Genomic DNA, 17,202 nt, shown 5'->3' on the forward strand with positions numbered 1-17,202 from the left:
TTGGAAAAATTTTGAAAAGGAGTTATATTTTTCTTTCTTCTTCTCTAATGATGTTTTTTTCTTTTTAATAGAAATAAGAAATAGAAATAGGAAGAAATAGAAATAGAAATAGGAAGAAAGGTGTGTGGCCCAGTTAGGGGCTGATAACCTCTGGTATCAGCTAATGCTGAGGGCAATAGGCTGCCTTCCTAATTAAGTCAGTGGCCAGCCAGGGGAACTGGTTAGGAGCTTGCAACACACATGCTCTGGTAAGAGCAATCCTTTTTTTGTGTCAGCCTCTGACTACCTGAGGTCTGTTCCATTCCTGAAGCCTGGTGTCAATCCAAATGCAGATCTAGGGCAGACCTCTCCACCTCTGCTCCTGATGTGGTGAAGACACAGCAGAGAGTGGGTTATGTCACAGCTATGGGGCTTGGTCTGGGATCAAAGCAAGCTTGGCAGGGACTAAAGCAAGAGCCCCTCAGTGTGGAGGGAGACCTCGGTGGATGTGGGGCACTGTGAGGAGTTAGACACTCAGTTGGGAAGGGTTTAATCCAGGAGAGCAGTCTCTACCTTCCTAAATCTTCCCATGATACTGCCCTGCAAATGGCCCTTGTCCTGGGCTTGGTGTGTGGGATTAGCAGGGCTGGATTAAGGGTGGATGAAGGGTGGTGATTGTGTGCTCACCTTATACACGCTTCAGGAGGTAAAGCAATAATTTCTCCAACCTTCCCCTACTGTGCACAACAGCCTACAACAGACCCTGATATTTTGCTCCTTTAAAACACCAAAGCATTTTAAATCATTAGATGCAGGGTGCCTGAGACAACCAACATTAGAGAGTCTCCAGGAAGCAAGTTATTTTATAAATAAGGAAATAATTAAGTCTGGATAAGATTGTCTGCCCCAAAATCAAATAAGGTTGTAAAATCTCCAACCCTACTTCAGCCCATCCCAAATAGAATCAGCAAAAAAATATCCACAGTGGCTGCTTTGGCTGCTGGGCTTGTTTTACAGTGAGTCATTGTCTCTGATGGCCATGTGTGTGCTACCAGGGGAGATGCTGTTAGCAGTCATCACATCAGCAGATGATGGAAAATAAAAATGGAACTCTCTTGCTCTTCCTTTTTTTTCCTTTATACCAGAGTGGCTGCTTTAACAAGTGTTTAAATGAGGTGTAAAAAAGGTAAGATAAGGAATGGTAGAAAATTAGTTATTCTTGGCATTCTAACATTCCAGCATATTTCCTATTGAGCTATAAAGAAGGATTTTATTTTTCCAAATGGTATTTTTGGAGCCATACACCTAATCAGTACATGTTCCACAATCTTCCCATCTTGTACCTAGTGAAAAGGTCATGCAGAGCCTGACAGCAAACAGCATTTGCTCAGCAGAGGTTTTTTCCTTCCATGCTGCCTGCATTTCATGTAGCCTCTTTTCCTGAATGCCTCTGGTGAGCAAAGCTATTTCAGTGGCAGCTGTGCTATTGCTCTTCCTTGACTCAACTTGGAATCCACAACCATGCAACCACCACAACCATGCAACCATGTCTTAATTGGGTTTTGGTGGTTTTTTTCCTCATTAAAAAAGCCTGCTTTCAGAAGTCTCATGGCTGGGCAGTTCAAGATGAGTAGGAAGAGGAGTTGAGAATGATGTCCTGCTCATGAAAAGCCCAACCAGTCTCCAGTGCCTGGGAAACTCAACATCTATTTTCATTTACAAGTTCTCCCACGCAGAAACTGAGAGGCCTTGAAAGGGGGCTGGGCTGATTTGCAAACAGAACCATGCAAATAGATGCCTGATGTTTGGCAATGCTACATAAAATGAAGGTGAGGAGAACATCAAACAGAAAAGTATTAATAGCATGGTGTTAATTTGTGGGAATGTGTTTCCAGGTAAAGAGGCCAGAAGGAGGATGTGCAGCGATCTGGTAAAACAGCTACGTGAGCTAATGTGAAGCAATCATGTCTTAAAGATGCATAAAGTGCTTTTTTGAGATTGTTTAATTGGATAAAAAATGTATGGAGGGAGGCATAACACCATGGCTTCCAGCTCCTTTTAGAAGAGGCCTTTAATTACTTTTTATGTAGAATTAAGTTTATGTGAAGCTATTATGAGTAAGACAAGCATTTCTTTCTTTGCTTTTAACTTTTTTTATTAGTAGTTGTCAAGACAGTCCCAAGCCAAGCCCCTGCATCTAAAACTTTGATCTTTAGAAGAGTTCATACTGAATTTAAGTTTTGTCTTATCCTTCATCCATTTGATAGGTCTAAAACTCCCACTTTTATAGTATTAAAGGAAAAGAAAATATTATGACTGGGTGATTTTTTTTTCAGATAAAATAAGAGACTTCAGAAATCTTGAATCAAATCCGAGCACGTTTGCAGGTTGCAAAATTTATTTTACAAACTCATTATAAGGAAGTCAGGTTTGCCAACAGCTTAGCACTTCCTCACTTCAGCTGTAGTTTGAAGCACTGGGATATTGTGAAGAGGGAATTCTTTTATGGTCTTTGAGAATAGAGGAGTTGGTAAAAAAGATATATAAAAAAAGATATTTGAATTTTTCATGTTTAGGTACTGTTTCTGGATGTACGACTAATTCTGCAGTTTTTTAGTCCTTCTTAGAGTTATTTTCTTGATAGACACTGTATAGAACATTTTTTTGCTGTAGGATCTGTGGGAGCCTGGAGGTGACTACTGAGGGAAATAATACTTAAGATGGGCAGGGTTAAATTGCTGCTTTTTCCAGTCCCACTGCAATCAGAGAAGTGACTAGTACTACTGTAATGATGAGATGAGTAGATGCTCCCAAAGATAGGCGAATATTAAAGGTTGAAAATCCTCAGGGAATCGCATGCCCTTGTTATGAACTGCTGGAAATATGCTTCATCATCAACTGTGTTCTATGGGTGGATGCCAATTATATGAAAGCCCATCTCCCTGGATCTGTTAGTGCTATTTCAGTGCTTGGGGGCTGGAGCTTAATACAATATGCTCTTTTCTTCTCTGACTAGTAAAGCCGCACAAAATAGAATTATTAGTATAAATACACGTTGCCTACAAAATGTAAATCCAGCAATTAGACTTTTCCCTAGTGGTGTGCTCTAATGAGTGTTACCATTTTCTTTGTGTTGCTGTAGGGGAGCAGTGGGTGTAGCAGTGGGGCTTGGCTAATTTACGAGGGAATCCTCAGGATACAAAATTTTTCCTTGATAAGAGGAGAAACAGCTTGTATTCCAAGCAACATTTATCTCAGACAAGCTCGCCTCCCAAAAGTGCAGCACTGGGAGTATCAACATTTATACCATATGATATGATTGCTGAGGCCTTCTGACATGTGTGAGCCGGTGAAAACCTTTATGGAAGGAGTTACTTAATCCTCTTTTATCTTGAGAAACACTGTGTAGATGCAGGGAAACTCTGACGAGCAAGAGGCAGCTGGGGAGAGTTACTGGACACTTTGAGAAGTTTGATGTTCCCAGTTTGGGTTGAAAAATGTATTTGGTCTTTCTCCTTGATGCACTGAGTTGGGTGTGTAATACTGTTGATATTTCATGCCTTCATTTTTGTAATTTGTGGTCCTGTGTTGTGTGCCTTGGTTTGTATGTGGTATAATGACCGTGCTGTAATTACAGATGGTGAAACTTTTTGTAAAACTGAAGTGGAAAATGCTCCTCATTTGAAAGTAAAATGCTGGTATTGTCTTGTCAAGATAGCATCTTATACCATTGTGTGACCTCTCTAGAAAAAACCTGACCCATGGTAATCTAATTATTGTCTGTTGTGATGGGCAGATAAAAAGTAAATATTGGAGTGGACTGATTGCCATCTCTACTTTAGGAGAGGGACCTTGACAGCCTTATTTCACTGAGCCCAGCTGCTTCTACATTTTTTTTTTTTTTCCTTCTGTGTGATGAGTTAGTACTCTGTGATGTTGGGGGAACCCTGGAGTAACTGATAGGAGCCCTGAATCATATCTTGGGAGTGCTGAGTGATACCTATTCCCTGTCTGCTTGAGCTTGCTTTCGCTCTCAAAGCTGCCTCTGTTGGTGGGAGAACCATGGCAAAATAGAAAGTAATGGGAGATGTGGATGCTTACTGTCCTAAAATTCAGGTTTGGTACTGGGGGCTTGAGATCTGGATCTACAAATGTAAGCAGACTCAAATACAAATGTAATGTATATGGTACTTAAGTAATGACAGAAGATGGAAATGACATCATGATGAGTATATGTGCTTGAATGCTTTGGTTTGTTATCAAATTTCTATGTGGTTTTCATTATATGCTCTTGAGAGTTCATCCAAGGAGTCTTCTGCCGGCAAGCAAAACCTCATTTTTCTTCTACTTTAAGCTGACTAAAAGTTGTGTAACCATATTAAATCTAACCCAAGTTTTACAGAAGGATACAACCCTAAAGGTGATATAATGCACCTCTGTGATTAGACTTATCAATGTGGGAGATTTTCTTTGTGTGTTATGAGACCACCAAAAAGGACAATGTGTGGCTGCTGAGATAAAGCCATTCATTAGGATAGTTTAACAAAATTCTACTCATCTTTCAGGAAAGAACAGAGCAAGGGGGAATCTGAGTTTTAAACAAGCCCATGTTGAATTTTTAAGCAGCTCAAGCAAAGGTATTAAGTGAAAAATTGTTGGGATCCTAGGTCAAATGCTTGGCAAGCATGAGTCTAGGTTGGAGTGAAGTCAGGAGGTCTCAAGGAAAGGAAATATGAGAATTTTTTCTCATGTCAGTTTTGGAGTCTTTCAGAATTCATGCAGTGAGGCTGAAGGACTCTGTGGCAAGCTCTAGCTCTGACTTGATGATGTCAGGGGTAACTTTAGTCTATACCTGGGGGGATGGTTGACCTAGGACTCATATCTAGGTAAAGCAGATGATAGTTTCTTCACAAAATTGTTTTTCTGATACACAAAAAGCCAGGGATGTGCTAAAGTGGGACTTTCTTCTAACTGGAAAAAGTTGTCTTCCATCAGTGTGTTTGCTTGTTTGAGAAAATGTAGGGACCTTGTTAACATTAAAAAAAACCCAAACAATTTTTTTTTAACCTAAACAACATTTTAATCCTGCATACCATCTAATTATACACAACTGAGAAACAGGTCAAAATAAAAATTAAACATTACAGCATTAACAGAAGAAAATGCTGTAATTGACCCAAATTGATTTTTGTTTTCTCAGTCTGGTCTTCTATGTATTAAAAGGACTTCATTTTTGAAATTTTAAACTCATTTGAACAAAAATTATATCTCAAACATTTTTGCAAGTTAAAAAGCAATTTTCTACCCATTTCATCTTCATATATTATGTAATATATAAACTGCCAGATGAAAATATTTGTTGAGCCAAATTTTATCAGTAACTCCAAGCAGTCCAGACTTTAAAGACAGAGTGCAGCCTGATTTTGGTATCTATTCTGATTCCAGAATTCCCTTTGAGATCTGAACCATAAAGTCTTTTGTCCATTATAAAACCAGGAAGAGATTGAAATATCTTGTTCCATAGCACTAGGTTTTTGCTTGGGCATTTCTGGGACCAAACACAAAGTGTTTGCAGCACTTCTTTTAAAACCTCTCAGCATTGTCCTGAACCATCTTCTTTTCCAAGATTTTCTCTCCAAGTTCCCATAGATATTCAGGTAATAGCAAAGATTTCTTACATTTTTCAGTTTCTAAGTGATCAAGAACTGCAAATGCACAGGAGTGTTAACAGCATTCAAAGACTTAATTTGCAGGAGCTACAAAGGGATGGAAGAAAGACAACATGAATAACAAACATTAATGAGGTAGGACAGAAAACAGCTGAGATGGCACCAGTACCCTGTTCTTTTGGGCTCTGATTTTAAACCAGAGTGTGTTCCTGAGCTTCTCTGGATGGGAGGCAAATGCTGGAGATGATGTATTCCCCAATTAAAAATTGTGTTGTGCACTTGACCTGTAAAGAGAAAGCATCAGGAGAATTCGGACCCTTTCTCTACATTTCCACCCTCTCACTTGATTTCTGGAACCTGGCAAGGAGCAGAAGCATAGAAGGCAAATTAGAATTAATGCTTTGCTTTTAGAAAGGTACCCTGGTGGGAAAAGAAGCTGCTCAAATATTTTGGGCTGTCTCCCATGGTAGCCGTAGTCTTTTGCCTACTTTGTGTCAGCCATGCATCCTGAAGACACTTTTAATCAGTAAAAATAAAATTGAGTTGATGATCATTTGCCTTTCAGTGAATACCTACTGGGTTGGGAGATGGGGAAAGACATGAGAGGGATAATATTCATTATTTATAGCCATTCCTATAGTGCTTATCACCACAGTGTCTTTAAGTGAGCACCATCGACAAGGCTCTAAATGTGAGATAAAATTTAATAATGCATTAATAACAACGTGCACTTGTCTGTGGCAGCAGCAGTTGTGACAGACATGACTTAAAATGGGAAGAAGGCAGAAGTGCCACAGCTCAGTGAAGGTGGAAATCTCTGGTGGAGGAGGAGGAGGCCAGGGGAGCCAGGCAGGGCTAGAGGATCAGCAAGGGGAGAAGCCAGCCCAGAGTGTCTAGGGTCTGCCCAGGAGTCAGGGCAAGAGGCACAGGTGGGGGTTTGGCAACAATGAACGTGTTTTAACAGCACATTCATGAGCAACAGGAATGCACTTGAACTGAATTATTAAAGGCTTCCCATGCCTCCCTGCCATACATATGTATATATGCCATACACACATGTAGGGGCCTGCATGGATCCTCCTCTGAGGCAATGATAGAAGATGACCAAGCCTGGAGTCTGCCTGGTTAAAAAGGCTCCAGTTCAAAGCTGACATCCCATCCCTTTCTCTAATCCCTCTTGCTTTAATTTGTTATCTTTCTCTCTTGCTCATTTCCATTTGCTTTTCCTGCCTCTACCTGGAAAGAGGCAGCTCATACCCCCACGTTAGGGCTGGGGAGAGCAGCCATAGGAAGTGGCTTTGCCCTCCTGCTGATGGGGCAGGGTGAGGAAGGAGGAAGGTCACAAGCAGAAACAGAAGCACACACACCTGCAGCAGTGCTGTTTCCAACCACACCTGCATCCAGACTGATTCATTTCTCATTCATTGCTTCAGGAAGAGAGGAATGTTTTCCACCTCTGCCACCTGCTAATGGCTTATCCTTCAGTGTCCTCCCACAGAAAATCCCTTCAGCAGCAGGTGTAGCTTTGTCAATGTGGGTTGAAATGAATGAAAGGAGTTGAGAAACAAGGACAGATGCAGGTTAAGAGGTAATTTTATTCAAAAGCAAAACTGCAGATGTGGATGACCTGTGGTTGGGCAGAAGGTTATGTGTTCCTGTCCACAGTGCTCTGGTCATCTCTCCCCCCAAGTGCAGACACTTTATTATGTATTCTGCATGAAGAATCTGTGCTTAAGCCCATTCTCCAGCTGGAATACCTACTTTGTAAGCACTTTCAGCAGTCTCGTTTCAAATATTCATGACAGTTCAAATATTCATTTGTTGCAATACCCAGATAGGAACTGCTTTTACAGAGATGTAGTTTCTGTTTCTTTTCTGTAGTGCCTTGCTGACCCTTAGACAACATCTGCTTCCTAATCCTCTCTGCTTGTGATCTTCACCAGGTCCTCCTCTCCAAGCTCAATTTTCATGGAGGCACCAGAACATCTATCAGTCCTAACAGTTAAAAAGGTGCTGAAGTCAAAACAGTGGTGGGCATTTACTGAAGGTGTTTCAGAGGATGATGGATACACTCAGTTTTTCCACCCAAAGGAAAAAATGGCTAGACCTATAAATAAATATTTATCTGAATAAAACAGCAACAAAAAAAAATGCGTGGCAGGAACTCAGAATCATGTCTGCTAAGTAGTCTTTTTCTTTTCTGTGCCAATTGATGTTATTTTAGTGTTACTGAGTCTGTCCCCTGGAAAGGTCCATGACTGGGAGAACCATCTTCCTAGAGTGGGTGGTATCCTTTAGGTAGGAGTTGTTTGACATTATGACTCTCACCAGTCAGGTATTGCATATATGTCACCTTCCCACTTCTTCCCATGTACTGTGGGACTCCATTTTACTGAAGGTGTCCAGGATGTGACAAATAAGTAGCAGGAAAATCCTGGGGAGTTGAAAGCAAAATTTATTGTGATGAATTCACACTCAGACTACTTAGGTTTTACAAATGGACTTTGCAGTCCATAAATCCCCACAGATAAGCTGGTGCAATACATCCCGAGAAGCTTTAGAGTGACAGATAGCATGGTGGTCAGAGCAGAGAAGGTTTAGTCAGTGTGATAGTGTGTTGCAGCTATAGATACTTTCTGAAACCAATGAGGCTGGAGTTTTCTTTCTCTGAAAGTCTCAGTTCAGCACTATGGTGGTACATGAAGTCCATAGCTAAAGTTGTCAGGACCCATAACTCCTTTAGAGGATGAATATATTTGTTTGTAATGGAGATTATTGAATTATATTCTATTGCCCCGATTTCTGATATTTCAGCAAAACCCAATAAAAATAGTGCTGCTCCTAATTGCAAGCATGATCCTCTCTGCGGTTTCATGTGAGCATGTGTGTTTTTATTTCTTTGTTTGGCTCAGGAAGCACAAGGAGCCTAGGATCTGGCTGTGAGAAATTAGTGATTAATTCCTCACGAGAAAGTGGCTCTCAGTGGGTATGGAGCCATTTGAGCCAGCTCTTGTGCCAGCCATCTCATGCTGTCATAGGCTCTATGGGAAGGGTGATGTGGAAGAAAGAAAGCAGTGGATTTTGCATCGTGCGCTCAACAGTCTGCTGAGTTGCACATTTTGTGTGGTTTTTGGTTTTTTGGTTAGTTTTTTAGTTTGTTTCAAGTCTAGGTAAACTTGTATGAAAGTTATAGCTTCCCTGTCAAAAGAAATATCATGCAAATTTCTGCAAGCTCAGTCCCAGATGTGAGCACAGAGGCAGGAATGAACTTTTTCTGCACACTCAACTTCCTTTTTTCTCCTGGTCTGAGCAGTCCTTGCAGCATGCTGAGATGTGGCAGGAAACTTTTTTTCCAAAGGTCTTTCTTCCATTGCTTTAGATCATTGGCTGGTGACCATGCACAGACCAGAGGATTTGTGGCTGTGAGAGAAATAAAAGAATTCCAAGTCTCTCCCCTGGGAAAAAAAGAAATAAATTGAAAGAATGAGTAAGAGTTACAGTAAGAAAGGCAGGGCAATGTCCACAGTGCACTTTGGCAGCTGGTAAGGGAGAGAAGTGCACAATTTATGATTCCAAGTGACTGGCTCACCTTTTAGGTATTCTATAAAATGAGCTCAGTAGGATGATGCAAGCATTGGCAGGAGAGGATAATGTCTCATTTCTGTTGGCTCCATCTTGTTGTCTGATTTTGCTAATTGCAAAAGCTTTGGCCATCAGAGACAAATTACAGAGACTATCTGCAAATGGTGGTGGGGGGGAGCTTGAATATTTTTCACTCACAAATGCTTTGAAAGTGGAGTTTCATAAATAGAACTTTACTTCTGTATACATACTGAGAAGGACACAGAGATCAGATGTCTGCATTTTGGATTAAATTCCAAAAGGCAATAAGCAATAGAATTGAGATCATTAGAGCTGTTCTTTGGACACTGTGTCTATGTGGCCCAATAGAGGGTGAAATTCAGAGTTGGGCAGAAAGGCTAAATGGCTTTGGCTGGAGCCTTTGTGTGCTTCAGCAAGGACAAGAGTGCCAATACCAGAACAGAGTTTTTTGGCAGCTTCTCTTTTCTCATAGATGCCCCTAACCTTCCCAAAAAATGAAATTGGAGTCTCTGGCAAGCTTGGTAACAAAGACAGCATTAAGCACCTGTGTTCCAAACAGGCCTCTGTGTGTGTGTGTGTGCCTCTGCTGCTCCAGCTGTGAAATGTGGCACATGCCAGTGGGGACATGCACAGGGGTATGCAAAGCATGTGGCACATGCCCAGCCATTAAAAGCTTGAGCAAACAGGGCTATGAAGTGACAAGGAGAGACTTCTGAAGTGACAAGAGCTCACTTTTATCCTCTCAGGTGTTGCAAGGGTAAACACCACTGGGAGGTGAATGCCTGACCTAGGCAAATCCCTTCTTTCCCCAGGTGTTAGAGCTGCTTACCCAGGTCCTTCTCTTCTCCAGCTGGAGTCAGGAATGGCAGGGATGGAGCTCTGAGTCCCTTGGTTTAAAATAGAGTTGGTACTCTGAGAACCACAAAGGGATGAGCTCTCCTAAGCTAACACTGTGCAGGTGGAAAATATGTTAGAGGATCTTTGTGGAGAGGAGAAAGTGAGAATGTGTCTGAAAGTGCCAGCAGTTAAATTCCCTTTGATTTGGGATATAAAATACAAAGTGGCAGAAAAGCTGAGATGAGACGAGTTGGAGTAGTGAGAATCCAGGCCAGTTAGGGTTTCATAGCCCAAATGTAGCCACCACTACTCAAGGGATTGGGTAAATAGTCTGTGATTTAGAGACAAGGATTCACTTTTCTTTCTCAGAGCTCACGAACATGTGACTCAGCCTTGCCAAACTCATCTGGCCAGCACTGGTCCTGTGTGTGTTGAAAGGATAAGTAAGTTGAAAGATGGGATGTTCTGATTTATACTGAGGAAGTCTGTGGTGGAGTAATATCATAGCTGGATACTCCTTAAGCACAGCTTTAAGTAGGGTGCACTACAGAAAGTGTATTAATAAAATATGAGGTGGTAAAAGTCTCTTATCCCTGATCCTGGGTGGTTTTCTTTCCTGGAATGTTTTTGAAATAGAAAGAATGTCGTCATTTTAGCGTCTTCATTAAGTGTATTATTTAATCCCACACACTGTGGTTCCTTAAGCATAGAAACAATCTACTTTACACTCAGTATGAACAATGAGATGCCCCAGAGCACATTTAAAACAGAACTCCTGGACACAATTACTTGGCTTAAAAGAGTCTGAACTGCATTTATTTTTATGGAAAAGCTTTCCAAAATATGCAAACAAATCTTAGTAATTTCTATTCAATTTCTCTTCCTTTCTTAGAACCTGAATGATATGACTGAACACAAGAAAATTTTGATGTTTTTAATGACTAAAATATCTCTCTCCTCCATTTGCATAAGAAGCCAATTTTAATCCTGATTTATTTGTTCTTTTCCTCTCCTAACTGTTTTCCACCCTAATTTTCCCAAGCATCTATTCAGTAGTCTTTGCTACTGGATTTTGCTCTTCATTTTCTCAACATTTTTATTTCAAATTATGTTTATTTTATTTAGAACCAAAGTGAAATTACACATATGAATATATGGTATATATTGTGAATGTTCTACTTATATATAGTATGCACAGGCACAAATACATGCATTCTATATGCTCACTTTTGCAGATATGCTGAATTTGTTTATATTGCATATATACTGTATGTACACTACTTAAAATATTACAAATTCAAAGAAAATTTATTGTAGGAAGCAGCAGTTTTGGTAATGTTTGCTGAGTGGAAAGCAAAAGACACTGTTAAAATGTAAAATACTTGCAAATGAAATGCTGTTTCCCTGCATTTCTCTTTTCCAAAATCTCTGTGTCTGGACTGAGAATGTATTTTTCATGCCTGGATTTAAAGAGAGACCTCTCTGGAGAGTCAAATAGAAACCAAATAAAACCACAGCATCTTTGTTTGAAAAAATCTCTGGGAAAGATTATGCAGTGCTTAAGTCCTGCTCTGCTTGTAGCAGGTTTTGTGGCTGTCAGGTTGATGTGTTTAAATACTTTTCCTTAAAGAAGACTCAACAGTAAAATATTATTTTACCTGCAATAAAGTACAAAAAACTTTAAAGTAAGAAAGTAACTCTGCTACTTTTTTGGTCTCAGTGTGTCTGGTTTTAAAGTGATGCTTTATAATAGCATCACTTTAAGGCTGGAGTTTTCTTTCCCTAAAAGTCTCAGTTTAGTATTATGGTGGTACATGAGGTCCATATCTAAAGTTGAAGCTAATACACTTAGAAAGGTTCAAAGTCTTCTGTGTGTGGAGGGAAGGTGCAGGGGCAGTAGATGAGCTTTAAAAACCCTGAGAGCCTTTGTTCAGAGGCAGGAGACAGCTGTGGTACTCACAGGGACCTGGAGATGTGGTCACAGTGTAGCAGCTGCAGCAGCAAGGGGAAGGTGCCTCTCGCTGAATCTCTTTGAATCCATGGATTCCCAGCGCAGAAGGACAACTTGTTGTCTTCTGAACAATCTAGTTTTAAAAGAGTTTTGGGGCATGTCCTGTAATTTAACAATTTCAGAGAGGTATCCTTGGAGAAAAGGGGATGAAGGGCTGAGTGTGGGATGGGGTTTCTGGCAGCGTTGTGCCCCAGGGTCGTGTGGTGGGAGAGTGGCTCTCACATCTCATCACACCCCTGGCTGCACTCAGCCTTCTCCTGCTGTTTAACCTAAATTTCCCTGTTTTTAACATCACACTATTGCTACTAATGATACCTCTGAGCTATGTACTAAATTACTCTTTCAGTTCTTCCTTTCAAATACATGAAGAGTTTCTAGCAATGCTTTTAGCATAGATGGGCTGACTTACAACCAATTACTGTATTTAACTGAAACCCAAATGGTCTTAAATCTGAGAACTTCACAGGTTCTTAGGGCTAGCTGAAGGAAAATGTTTTAAATTAGTTTTATCAATAATTTCAATGCTTTTTCTATTTTAACAGCTATAATCTATTGTAATTTGGAGAAAAGAAACCCTTTTTTTTTTTTTTCTTAGAGTTTTATAAAATGCTCAGGTAGAAAGCCTGCACTGGGAAAAACAAGATTTTGAAAAAATATAAAAAGAGAGTGGTGATGTGATTTCCCTAAGTAAAACTTAATGAGATATTTTAGAAAAAATGTTGCAAAGAGAAACTGCACAAATAACATACCTTCTCACTGGAAGTAATTGACTGGAAAGCCTTTTTGCATTAAAAGTAAAAGGAAAAGAAACCATCAGCTAATTGTACCATACTCAGTGATTGTTTACATGTATGTGAGGAATCTGATCAGGAAGCTCAGCACCAACTGAGAGCAATGTGCTCTCTTTGGTCAAGGCAGTGAGGATCACGGGATCACGGAAAGGTTTGGATCGGAAGGGGCTCTGAAGATCGTCCCAGCACAGACCCCTGAGAAATACCACTTGTCCCTGATGTCCACTGGGACTCTGAGCCATTGGCCACCATCAGCTCAGAATGGCTGAGGCATCTGAGGAAAAAGGTGCCACTGAATCTCTTGCCTGAAGGATCCTGCCCCTTGCAGGAAGGTCTGCCTTGGACACTCTTCTCTCACTCATGAAGGATGGAGCCATACTGAGGCTCAGGGACTCCCAGTTTTCATAAGCAATCCTGAGAATTCATGAATAATGATTTTCTAAAAAAATTTCCTTAAAGAGGTTGGCAAGCAGGGGGATTATGTGTTTCCTTCACTAAATATCAATACTGTGCTTTTGCTGCTACTTCAACAGAACTGGGAAGTCAACAAAAAATAGCACTGTTGTAAATAACATTGCATTAATTCTAGTGGGAATTGTCCCATAATTATTTAATTACTTTTTAAGGGCCAGAACTTGGATTTGGGGCTATTTTGAAGGTCTGAGAATTACAGATTCACTTCTCCAATGCTGTATGGGGATTTCAGAGCCCACCAGTGTTTGCAACAGCCAGGTGTTGGTCCTTGCCAGTGTCTGCCTGTAATCTGAGACTTTAATAGATGGTTCATTCCCTTGCACATTGATGGAAAGATCACATCAGATATCATGACTTTCCACCCATAAATTCAATAGCTGAGTCTCTTATCTCCTCTAGTCTAGTAGATTTCTGTTTCAGCTATTCAGGTAGTGTCTTAAAGTCTCTTTTATTCACCTTACTACCAGCAGTATCCAGTCAGCTTTTCCCTGGGAGCTGTGGCAGTGTGCACACAGTTCTGCTTGACTGTTTGATGCTTTTCTAATCTAGATTTTCTTTTCCCTTCCAGCCCTTAAGCAGCAGGTGCTGTGCCCTCTTGATTGCTTTTATTCTCCTATTCCAGTCCTAAATACAATAATATCTTGTAGGCTTCTTATTTCTTCTAAATTGGTTTCATTACAAATTGTTTTATAGGGCACTTTATGGTCCTTGGGTGTCGCCTTCCAGAGGTTCAATGGGGATTTTTAACACCAACAGGTCAAGGAATTTAGGTTTTTCTTTACAAGTAAACGGAGGAAGACTGTAAGTTTGAGAAGAAAGATCCATTTCAGCCCCATGGTGGTCACTGGACCCAGCTGCGTTAGATGGCAGGCTGGTTCCCCACCTCTGTGGTGTGACCTGAGGAGAGGTGTGGGGAGGGTGGAGGGCTGTGTGCCAGCTGCAGGGAGCACCTGCAGCTGAGTAAAGTGCCACTGCATGCACTGCTTCCTTCCTTCTGCTCCTGCCACTGTGAGATCACAGGCTGCTGCCTTTTACTGTCAGTGGATGCTCCAGTGAATCAAGCACCAGTCAGAATGTGAGAAAGACTGACAGCTGGGAAGGGAAATGACTGCTCTGGGATGTACCCCGTTGCTCAGGTGTGTGGGTGAAAAGGAAATACTGCTCTGCAAAACTGATCATTGATCTCTATTTGCCATTCCCCTTTCAGTGACAGGAAGTGGTTTTGCACGAGGAAAGTGTAACTGTGTGAGCATGTGAACACACAGGCACACACACACAACTTCCAAGGCAGAGACAGAGGGTGCACACCTATTATTGAAGGTTTGGTGCTGCCTGTATGCTATTGCTGACCCTCTTCATTCATGCTGCTTTTGAAAATGCATTTTTCTTTGTCACTTTTAATACTCTGTATGTTTGAGCACTGTTAGGTACAGAACAAATTGTCTTTTCCTCTCAAATACACCTGTATTCCCCTTATTGTTTGTTTTAAAGTCACCAGATTTTCTTGCTAGTACTGAATAATATAAAAATAATGAAATATAAATAATTAATATTAAAAATAATATAAAAGTACTGAATAATATAAAATAAAACAGAGAATAATTACTGGGACAGGAGGTGATTAGATGCTAGCTCTTGCTAATTTAAGCTCTGAATATCCTTTTGAATAAGTCTGAAGGTAAATTTTACTATCTTGTCTTGTTAGGATGAGTCTGTTGTTTTTAAGATTTATGTTTTGTGGGTTTGGTTTTTTTTACACCTTCTCTGCGCTCTTCTTCCACTCTCAGAAGTCCCTGAACTGAAATAGCTGAAAGTATGAGACTCTTAAGAAGTTCAGCCTGGAGGAGACAGAGGAGAAATCTCATGGCAGTCTACAACTTCCTCACGAGGGGAAGCAGAGGACAGACACTGATCCCTTCTCTGTTGTGATCAGTGACAGGACCAGGGGCTGGCCTGGAGTTGTGTTAGGGATGCTCAGGTTGGATTTTAGGAAAAGGTTCTTCGCCCAGAGGGTGGTTGAGCACTGGAGCAGCTCCCCAAGGAAGTGGTCACTGCCCCAAGCCTGACAGAGTCCAAGGAGTGTTTGGACAATGCTCTTAGACACAAGGGGAGTCTCGGGGTTGTCCTGTGCAGGGCCAGGAGTGGGTCCCTTCCAACTCAGGATATTCTGTAATTCTATGGTAAGTGTTTCACCCACTCACCTTGTTCTTATTCTTACTTGGTCATCTGCTTATACCTGCTGCTGGAAATTGGCACACCTTTCATGTGATGCAGTTGAGTCACTCTTATGGTCATATTTCATTTGACAGTTCCTTGAATTTACAGGAAATAATCCTATAATAGTTTCCTCTTTTCAGCAAGAGACATATTTGGCAACAACTTGAAGTGGCACAAGCTTGTAAGTACTTCACTGCTCATTTCCTATGAGTTCTCCTAATGATAGGAAGAAGAAAACATAAATGGTTTATCCAAAATATATTAATAGGCTGCTCATTTGCCTTCAATTCACAAGAGTATGGGGATGCTTTCTGAACTCAGTTGCTTAAGGTAGTAAGAGAGCAAAACTCCATTTCTAGGGAAGTAAAAATAAGAAAGGAACACGTAGGGGAATACATGTTCATGGGTACATGAAGATGGTATAGAATGTAATCTTATCCCCTAAAGAGTTGCAGCTCTTTTTAGTGTTAATTATTAAGGATTAGGAGCAGGCCTGATGTTAACAGGCCACAGCTGTAGCCAATAAGAAGAGTGTTATAAAAGAGATAAAGGAGTGGATTGGTGGGAACTGGAGTCAATTGGCTGCTGTGAGGACAAGGAACAGTCAGTGCCTAGAGGAGCTGCCTACACGAAACATCAAGGAGGTACAAAACTCTGGCAATATGGAACCATAGCATTATAATGACAATAGAACCTTTGTAATAGAATGACAACAGGAACACGTGCCCAAGGACTCTGTGGAAATAGTCCTGCAGCTCCTGGGAGCTGTGACCGCTGTCTGGGAATGCCATGTGGAGGAGCCAGGCACAGCTGCTCTGAGGGTGCTCACTTGGGAAATGCTCTACCTTCAGAGCACTGAGCTGAAAGACCAGAGCCTGTCACTGCTCTGGTGCTATTTCTTATTCTTCCTTTCCCTTTGGCAGGAATCCCAGGACAGGGAGCACCGTTTGCCCACAGGAAGTCCCTGTTGTTGCTTGTGGGACAGGAGGTGAAAGGACAGCAGCCTGCTGAGTGGCCCAGGAGAGCAGCAGTGAACTTAGAAAAGAAACCCCAATGTCTTCACTCTCAGGGCACATGTCCACAGCCAGCCATGGAAATGTAAATTCTGCTGCTCTTTCTCCTCCCCTTGCACGAGCTGTGGGTGAGCCCGCTCTGACTGTGCAGCCTTGCAGATGTTGCTGAGCCTGGACTAATGGGCAAGTGGGATATTTTAGCAAGGGAATTGAGATGTCTGCACAGCTTCAGGACCTGACCTGGGTTATGCCCTAGTGGCCAGGCAGAGCTGGATGTACCTGTGTCAGTGTGCCCTCAACCCAGGGCGATACTCAGGGCATCACTGAATCCCCAAGCTCTCCTAAAGCTTCTGAGCCGTATTGTACTCTATTAATACAGATAATAACTGGATAATTTGTTCACATGGCTCAGTCACTATCTTTATGTGCAAATAGAGTATTACACTGTACTGGAAAGACTTTTCACAGATTTTCAGTTTGTAAGATAAGCCCTGAAGTCTAGTGTCCACTGAGACAAACTTTAATGCAAGACTTCTGATCTGTTGTAGGTTTTTGTTTGTTTGTTTATTGGTTTTTTTTTTTTTAATATTTGCAATTTCCATCCCTAT

Source organism: Molothrus aeneus, chromosome 6 (assembly GCF_037042795.1).
Source record: "Molothrus aeneus isolate 106 chromosome 6, BPBGC_Maene_1.0, whole genome shotgun sequence".
NCBI lineage: Eukaryota > Metazoa > Chordata > Aves > Passeriformes > Icteridae > Molothrus > Molothrus aeneus.